The sequence below is a fragment of the Silene latifolia genome, chromosome X, assembly GCF_048544455.1.
Source record: "Silene latifolia isolate original U9 population chromosome X, ASM4854445v1, whole genome shotgun sequence".
Lineage (NCBI taxonomy): Eukaryota > Viridiplantae > Streptophyta > Magnoliopsida > Caryophyllales > Caryophyllaceae > Silene > Silene latifolia.
Window position 1 is genome coordinate 149,367,621 of NC_133537.1, and position 7,864 is coordinate 149,375,484.

General features: G+C 41.3%; 1 non-coding gene across 1 annotated transcript; it reads right to left on the reverse strand.

The window, feature by feature from the left end:
• Positions 1-2,570: 2,570 nt before the first annotated feature.
• On the reverse strand, positions 2,571-2,677 carry LOC141624712 (small nucleolar RNA R71). The gene has a single exon (XR_012534518.1). It is a non-coding gene; the product is annotated as a small nucleolar RNA R71 (small nucleolar RNA).
• Positions 2,678-7,864: the final 5,187 nt, after the last annotated feature.

A 7,864-nucleotide genomic window follows, 5' to 3' on the forward strand; every position in this document is an offset into this window, starting at 1 on the left:
ATTTTGAGTAGTACTCCTTGCATAGCAGGTTCGTCTCTTTTGCACATTTATGACATTCAATTTCTCGTCAAAATGCACATATTCGGGTTCGTGGTTGGTGTGACATGCAGGGAGGGCCTTTCAAATTTCCCTTTCCTTATATTTTTCACCCATTTAGCTCCACATTAGCCAAATTTGCCTTTTGACCCATTAGCTACATCACAAACTAAGCCTGCCTAGTCAAGCTAGTTAGTATGTTCTTTTGTGGTATGAGTTTTCGTCCGCAGTTTGGCCGTATCTCTTTTGTATGGAGTTGTTGGAAAATAAAGGAAGGAGGAAAGAAAAAAAAAAGTATTGAAAAAAAGAAAAAAAAAGAAGACGTGAAAGAAGAAGAAAAAAAGAAAACAAAAAAAAATGAAAAAAAAAGGGATGCTGATGACGTGAACAGGAGAAAAAGAAAAGAAGAGTTGAAAAAAAAGAGTGATTTATTTGATTTAGCTATTTCAGACGGTGTTTAAAAAAGAGAAGTTTGTGACCGTCTGACTCCTCCGTTTTATTCCATATTTTTTGAGGAGATTGTGTTTGAGTTTAGTGAGTTGTGTGCCAAATGAAGGGCAATTGTACTTAGTTTTTCAGTCAGTTGAGATTCGGATGGTTTACTATGGTCCTGTTAGGAACTAGCTTGACGCTTTTACCTCCACATTTCCATAACATGTTTTGCCCTTTCTCACCTGAACCTCACTATTCCCAAATTATTTGTAAGCCCTCGGCTGTGACGAACATTATTGGTTGGAGTATGTGCATTGGTACTTGAATTGTCTTTCATTTTTGTTGCATGCATGCTATGTAGGTCGCAGTTAGGTGAGTGACTGTCCTTTCTTCTCTCTTTTACATATAAATATTCACCCTTTGCTTCATGAGAGAAGAGTGACCACGAGAGAGTCCGATTTTGTTGGTCTTGCAAGGTCGATAGGTTGGCTATATTTCTGAACAGCTCATAATTCGTTTGCGTATTGACTGCTTCGCTTAAACTGTTAATCTTTGTTGCATTAAATTGGTTCAAGTAGACAAGTTAAGCTAGCTCTGAGTTATTTTTCCGTTCCATTAGCGTATAGTTTTGAGTTTACTCGGGGACGAGTAAAGGTTTGGTTTGGGGAGATTTGATACGTGCATTTTATATAGTCTTTTTAGCCTACTTTATGCACGTATTTCTATGCTTTTATCGTGGTTTTATACTACGAAATGCTCCGAATATGCTACTTTGGCGTATTTTGTCTTATTTGCAGGAATAGACCGGAAAGTAGTGAAATCATGCCATTTACCGTCCGTTTAGCATGCATTTGGAGGAAGAGATGATTTGGAGCGGGAAATATAGCTGTCTTGGGATGCGTGAAGCTATTTCGGGAGCTAAAAGGCCAAGTCAAAGACCAAATTACAAGACCAACACGAGCTGGAACCAGGAACCACTCGATCGACCAGTTTCTTTTGGTCGATCGAGTAAACAGACGAAGGAACTGTTCGATCGAAGGCCAGCTGTTCGATCGAGCCTTATCTTTTGGTCGATCGAGTAAACAGACGCAGGAACTGTTCGATCGAGTGACTTAACTGTTCGATCGAGCAATTACAAGCTATTGGGCCTCAATTTACGTTAAGCTTAGATTAGGTTTATGTTTTTAGGCTATAAAATAAAATCTAAGAGGAGGACGTGAGGTCTCTCCCTCTTGACCTCTCTAATTACCTTTTCTTCGGATTGCTACTGTTACTTTTGTTCTTCCATTTCCGGATTATTTATTTCAGTAATCCTTTCTTCCCTTTTCTCTCTTTAATTTAATTTAATGTTTATTATTTGTTCTTTCTTTATTTCTAGTTCTCCCTTAATTATGCATAGCTAATTCCCCTAGTATGTTAGGATTAGGGAAGCCGTGGTAGCGATGTTTTAATTGACTTATATAGATTAGTCTTGCGATAGGAATTGTATTAGGCAATTTAATTGTTATCCGGTCGAATGAATGCATGCAGGAGACCATAAATTTAGTTAACCCCGACCTAGATCGAAAGATTGGAAGGGAAGGCTCTTGCTTAATTACAATAGGGTATTGCAGTGAGGGCGAAAGTTAAGCTGTTTACGCTCTAGGGCGGTTTAAGGACCGAAAGGTGACGACCATAGCTCTTCTTATCAATAGTCTAATCGCTTTAGTATTCCCGATAGTATAAGATCTGATAGCTGTCACGGTAGACCGACTCCTAGCATACTTTCTTTCTCTTACTGTTAATTCTCTTATTCATTTCCCTCGCCTTAATCTCTAGTTTAGTTAAATCAATCAAAACCCCCAATTGTGACATTTAGACAGATAAATAGACAAATAGATAGTTCACCGCCTCCCTGTGGAGATCGACCCTACTTACCGCTGACTTCTGTTAGTTGTACTTAGGTATTTATTTTTGGTACGAAACGACAGTATCAGCTACTCTTGGAATTGACTCTTGGAAGAAGTTTTGATTTTGGGGGAAATGTTTTGGTTCTTCCACACTCTTGGAAGAAGTTGGCTCTAGCTTTCTACAAAAAATTTTACCCTCCGGAAAAGACTAACATGCAAAGAGCTCAAATTACGGTTTTTAAGCAAAGGGATGAATAATCTTTGTATGAAGCTTGGGAGCGGTTCAAAGGAATTTGTCGCTCATGTCCTCATCATGGACTTAGCGAGTGGTTCTTGGTACAACAATTTTGGAATGGTCTTTATGAAGACTCAAGAAACATTCTCAACATGGGATCAAATGGTATGTTCACCGAAGTTGACGATAATCAAACTTGGAACAAGATTGAGGAAATGGCGGTCAATAATTCACCATATAGTAGACCTCGCAAGGCTACTAGAGGAGGAAAGCATGAAGTGGACTCTATTACTCAATTGGGTGCTCAACTTAGTGCTCATATTGATACCATTAACTTGATGTTTGAAAACGCTATGGCTAAACTTGAAGAAGCCTCAAAATCACCAAAGCATCATGTTAATGCCATGGTAGCATCTTCATCAATCCCAAGTGGGATATGTGAGTATTGTGGAACTTTGGGACATGACCAAAGTGAATGTAGGGGAACAAATGAACAAGTGAATGCTTTTCAAACATACAAGAGTGGTACCCCTTATTCCAATTATTACAATGAAAACACCAAATTCCACCCAAATCTCTCATACAAAAGCCAAAATGTTAAAAACCCTCAACAAACATACACCCCACCTCCCATGAGAAACCAAAATAAAAGACCCTTTTTCAACCAAAACCAAGGTTACCAAAATCAAACTCCATACAATCAACAAAATGACCAAGGTTTTGACGTTAAAAAAGCGGTCCTCCAAATGCAAAAGAATCAAAAAGAGTTGTTCACTCAAATGCAAAAGGATAGCCAAGCAAAGGACATCACCATCAACAACATCCTAGCCCACACAAAAATGTTGGAAACCCAATTGACCCAACTAGCATCTTCAAACTCTCAAAGACAAAAGGGGCAATTACCACCTCAAAGTAATCCCCCAAGACATGAAACGGTTAGTGCCATTCACTTCAGGAGTGGTACGAGATATGAAGGACCAAAGAAGCAAGTTGAGGATGAAGTTGTGGAAGCTAGTGACAAAGAGGAAGTTGTGCAAAACTCTAAGGAAGATGAACCAACAAAAGAAGAAGTTTCAAAGAAAAGTGAAGAAAAGGCCAAGGAGAAGGAGCCCATTGTGATTAGACTTCCATTCCCAAGTCGTCAAGCTAAGCCTAAGTTTGATGACCAACTTGGGAAATTCATGGAAATTGTGAAGAATTTGGAAGTCTCGATTCCTTTTACGGAATTAATCAATCACGTGCCAGCCTATGCAAAGTACTTGAAGGACATTGTTAGGCCTGGGAATTCACAGACCGCCCTGATCAGTACCTCACCTGAACCTAACTACCAGGCTGTCATGGTGTCAGGCTATCACGGCACATGAAGATAGGCGCCAGGCCATGGAGAGGACAACGGTCAAAATATCAGGACGATATTTGACCATATCCGCGTATATTAAAGGAATTAAATGCGCAACATTAAGTGTGAAGATTATACAGTAAATACGCTAATTAAGGGAGAAATACTCGGTGATTATTACTGGCAATTATGGAAAATATTCTGCCTTTAATGCCATATCATGCAGGCGTTCAGGAAAGAAGACTATATAAGGAACACTTTGGAGATTTCAGAAGGCATCTGACATATACGCAAGAAGATCCATACGTAATATTTAGAGAAATACAAAGATTGTTATTGTCACATAATTATTCTCTCAAATTGCATAGTGAAATCCTCTCCTGGCTTGGTGCCTGTGGTTTTTTCCCATTCAAGGGTTTTCCACGTACAAAATTGCTTGTCTTGTTATTATTGTTATTTCATTCACGTCTTATTGTTGTACCCTGACAACCTGACCAACAGACTTCCTAGAGCTAGTTAACCCTACACAGTCTCACCCTGACCTGATTTCGTCTTGCGCAAAATCCAAACAAAACAATTGGCACCCACCGTGGGGCATCTAGCTCTTTAATCCTTTTTTCTTATCTTACAAAAACTTAAAAACCTACGAAAATGGCCCAACCCACCGTTGAAGAACAATTGAATGCAGCTCTCCAAAAAATCGCTGAGTTGGAAAGCCTGAAAGAAAAAGTGGCCCAAACTGAAGCAGAGATCCTGCAATTGAAAGAATCTGAGACAGCCCTGAAGCAAAAACTGGAAAAAACCCAAGGGGCAGGCTCTAGATTCCAACCAGGAACCCCATTTTCATCAATCATCAAAAACATTGATTTTTCCAGTTTTGGGAGCCCAAGTATCCCCAAAGCCATTAACGTAGATGGTGATGATGAGCCAAAAACAATGATCAAGAGAAACCTGATGAATCTGCAGCAGCCATCATGATGGCAGTAGTTCAGGAGATCAAGAAACTCAACGAAAAATTCGACAAGATACCAGGAGTACCCCAAGATGGAAGAAGTCGCCCTCGGCGACTATCTTTGATTCGCCTTTTATAGACGAAATAGCAAAAGTAGACCTACCAAAGAAGTTCACAATTCCATCCATGAGGGTCTATGATGGAACCACAGATCCACAAAATCACGTGGCTCTTTACAAGCAAAAGATGCTGGCTGCGTCTATTCCCAGCGAGTTCAGACAAGTTTGCATGTGCAAAGGATTTGGAACGACCCTGGACCGCCCCGCCCGCAATGGTACATCAACCCGCCTCTTGGCAAGATCCATTCCTTTGCCAACCTGATCAGCGTTTTAACGGTTTGCAAGTAGCAGGGAGTTGGAAAAACGATCCAGTGACCTTTACCGAGCTACGCAGAAGCCTGATGAAACTCTCATGACATTTCTTGCAAGATTCAACAAACAGAAAGTGTCTATACCCAGGTGTAACATTGGAACAGCAGTGGAGGCATTCAGACAGGGATTACTACCATACAGTAACCTATACAGCGAACTCACTAAGTACCCCTGCCACACATTCGAAGATGTTCAGGCCAAGACTCTTGCTTTCATCAGGCTGGAAGAAGATAAAAGCTTCAAACTTGGATCACCCAGTAGATCAAAGGACCATGAAAGAAGCAATAGGAAAAGCAATAGAGGAAGCAATTACAGACCTACACCATATTCCAGGCCAGACCAGTCGAAAGTTAACCTGGCCCATGAGTATCAAGGTAAGGTTAAAGTTTATCCACCTATCTCCGAACATATCTTCAGTGTTGATATTGCAGGATTAATCCAGAGACTTGACAACATGGGATCAGCTGTTAGATGGCCCAAGAAGTCCGAAAATCAAAATCCCAGAAGAGACAATTCAAAATGGTGCGAATTTCACATGGATATTGGACACACCACGGATGATTGTTTCACCCTGAGGAAGGAGGTAGCCTACCTGTTAAAATCAGGGTACTTAAAAGACCTGATGAAGACGAAGGGCAGGAACGCAAACCAGGATAAAGAAAACCACGCAAACCAGGAGCACAAGCAGGATCGTAGTCTTCCTCCACCACCACCAATCTATGAAGTAAAATTTATATCCATAGGTTCGGAGATCGTGGCCCGACAAGTTCAAGAAGAAAAAGATAGCCAGGACACCAAGGATCGTGTCACCTCGCAAGTGGATCTGTCCCAACAATCACTTTCAATGATTGTGACTGTTGGGCATCCCCGATGTTCATCATGATGGCCTGGTCATTTCTATGCGATTGGAACAACCCGCGAAGAAGGATCCTGGTAGATGGAGGCGGCTCAAGAAACCCTGATCATGCTTGACGTACCGAAAGCCATGAAGATAAACGAGGATCAAATTATCAAAAAAATCCAGCGTCCTAGTAGGATTCAGTGGTGAAACGAGGAGCACTCTAGGAGAGATTCACCTCCCAACCTATGTGGAAGGAGTCTCATCCTATGAAAAGTTTGAGGTCCTTTACTGCTTGTCATCCTACAACGCCATTCTGGGCAGACCCTGGATTCACAATGTCAAGGCCGTACCATCAACCTATCACCAGTGCATCAAGATACCAACAGACTGGGGCATAGCCACAATCAAAGGGGATCACAAGACAGCCCAAGAGTGCTACACAACAACCTTGAAGCCTTCCAAGGCAAGTAAGTCCCTGGCATAGCAATTACAGTATCCTGTCAGGAGCACTTATGTAGCACCTCCCAGAATGGAAACAGATCAGGTAATTCTAGACCCTGAGTACCCTGACAGGTATGTTTTAATAGGATCGACGCACAGATAGTGTCGGACCTGAACGGTAAAATTCCTTAAAAATAAGTCATCTTGGTTTGCTTGGTCACATTTTGATATGATTTGGAATTAGCACGATATTATTACTCATAAGCTCAATGTTGACCCATCTTTTAAGCCCGTGCGTGCGAAAAGGCGCAAATTTGCAATTTGAAAAGAAACACCATAATAAATGAAGAAGTAGAAAAACTCTTGGATATGGGGATGATCAGGGAAGTAATGTACCCTGAGTGGCTGGCTAACGTAGTTGTTGTGCATAAAAAGAATGGGAAGTGGAGAGTCTGTGTAGACTACACTGACCTGAACAAAGCTTGCCCTAAAGATCCATTCCCCCGCCTCATATTGATGACATGGTAGACGCCACGCAGGCCACGAGATGCTAACATTCATGGATGCTTCAGTAGATTCAATCGGATAAAAATGCACCTGCCGACCAGGAGAGTCGCATTCATTACGAGGCATCGAGGCATATCTTTGTTACCTTTGCCATGCCTTTCGACCGAAGAATGCGGGGGCAACGTCAGCCTGGTCAACATGATGTTTAAAGACCAGATAAGTGACATCATGGAAGTATACATAGATGACATGGTGGTGAAATCCAATAATGCAGAAGATCATGTGAAGCACCTAGAAATAGCATTTGAGATATTAGAAAAGTATAACATGAAGCTGAACTCTGCAAAGTGCCACTTTGGGGTCTCTGCAGGCAAATTTCTTGGATATATGGTCACAAAGAGAGGCATAGAAGAAAGCCCTGAACAGATAAAGGCTATCCTGGAACTACAGTCACCCAAGTCTGTCAAAGATATCCATAAATTGACAGGTCGGGTAGCTGCCCTGAATCGCTTTATATCAAGATCTTCTGAAAGATGCAAAACATTCTATAACTAATTCAAGTGGACGGATGAGCATGAGGCAGCTTTTCAGGATCTAAAATCCTATTTATCATCTCCACCCTTACTGGCTAAACCAGAAAAGGGAGAACCTTTGTCAAGATATACCTATCATCATCGATATAGCGATGTGTGATCTGGTGAAAGAACAGGACGGGCAGCAACATCCAGTCTACCATGTAAGTAAAAGCCTGCTAGATGCCG